We start from the raw sequence: 1,992 nt of genomic DNA on the forward strand, positions 1-1,992 counted from the left end.
AAAAATTCTGTGTAAAAAATATACTGCATCATCTTTATCTTTATTTAACAGTTGTAGTATTTTGCAAAATAATATCACTACCATTTCAAATATAGTATCTGGTGAAAAGCATATGAGTTCAAAGAAATAAGTACAGTATATGTTTATAAAAGCTAGACAGCTTTAAATATTCTTTTACTAGTGATGATATTTTTAATACAATATATGATAAAAAAATAAACAATTGGTTTAACTTTGTTTTATTTGTAATAGCATGGGTTTTTATTTTGTCAAAATAAAATTATACAGTATTTTGTGAAAATTGTTTACAATAAAATTAGAAACATTCAAAATGAGGCATATGCAGTGCAGCACATAACAAATCAAACAATGGCCTCTGCTTTTGATGCTGCATCAGCAATTTATTTTTTCCTAATTTTCCTTAAATTGGAATAACATTCAATCCAGTTGTTTTCTTTCTGATATTAGCATAATGTTATCAATTTATTTACAGGGAAACCACATGCTAGGACTGTTCTATCGCAAAATCAGAACCTTTGATTGAAAACAATTCAGGCTAATTTGTGCTTATGGTCTAAACTCATTAAGTTAAAAAGTATATTTATAAAATTAATGGCTGTAGCAATCCGTAATATTAGAGGCAGCTGCCTTTGAATGTAAATGTAAATCACACAAAAGCGTGTGCACAATAAATTTTGATTTATAAGCTTAGTAGGCTGACCAAAACATTTTTTTATGTTTCTGACCTTCTTGACGAGCAAAAAATTCTTTACACATTTTAATGATTTTTGTAGTTTTACTTTTTAAAAAAAAAAAAAAAAGATTACATAAGATTGACAAAGAGCATTCCTGCTCGATTAAGAGTGTTATTTAAAGCCCTCTTGAGTTGTAACACTTTGTCTAATGAAACTCCACAACTTTTCACTAATGGCGTTAATATTATGGACCAGAAATGTAATAATGTAATATAAATGTAATAATTCTGACTTTATCAGAAAAGTTTTAATCTCAAATCACAGCACCTCAAGAGGGTGTTTTAAGAGGAAAGTAATATGTGGATTATCTCACACAAATTTCTTGCTCCCAACAAAATCAAGGAAGTGAATTTCAAAATCATTTGCTCTTGTAATCCTTGTAACAGGTGGCTGAATATACGTTGTCACGCTGTGTCTCCTTTGTGTTCATTTCTGTTAAAAAAGACGATGAAACCATTAATCATTTATTTTACAGCTGTGCCCACTCAAAAGCATTTTGGTCAGAAGTTGCTTCTCTGTTGTTTGTATTTTTTGTAAGATAAATATTTTGGATACTCAAAAGAGTTATATTAAATGACATTTTAAGCAGCTTTGCCTCCTGGGGAAATGTATAGGGTTGTCCAGATCTAACTATGCAATTTTCATTACGCTATAACTTATTAAGTTTATTACATAGAAAATCACCCGAAAAATGCAGGGCCATCGAGAAGTGTGCGAACTGACGACATGAAGAATCGTCTTTGCGCCGAACTGGAATCGTCCTCTCAAAAATTAAAGTCATCCAGACGATCTGGATCTGCATAATTAGATCTGGACCACTCTGTATTCACAAAGCAAGAGCCATAAACTCAAAACCTAACTTTAAATTGTTTTCCCATGATGTGGAATCTCTTTTTAGGTCTATAAAAAGAATTTCAAGGCCAGTAAACAGCAAAGCTGTTAAAACGTATCAATTACTTAATCGCTGCTGATAAGTTAGTTATTTGAATTTTAAATAATGTATTTCTTTGTATACATAATGTCTATGCATCATTCAGTCTAGGTTCATTTGTGTTTAATTATTTTTTTCGATAACTGGTAGTTAATTCTTATTATATATATATACACTTACATAATTGTCAATAAAGAATTAATGGGGGAAAAGCGCGTGCCTGTTAATGCCTACGTAGTTTGCGTCGGGTACGCGCCTAATCCAACGGCTAGAGCGCGCGCGAGGTCGACGAGGCCTGACGCTGGC

The sequence above is a fragment of the Polypterus senegalus genome, chromosome 8 (assembly GCF_016835505.1).
Source record: "Polypterus senegalus isolate Bchr_013 chromosome 8, ASM1683550v1, whole genome shotgun sequence".
Taxonomy (NCBI): domain Eukaryota; kingdom Metazoa; phylum Chordata; class Cladistia; order Polypteriformes; family Polypteridae; genus Polypterus; species Polypterus senegalus.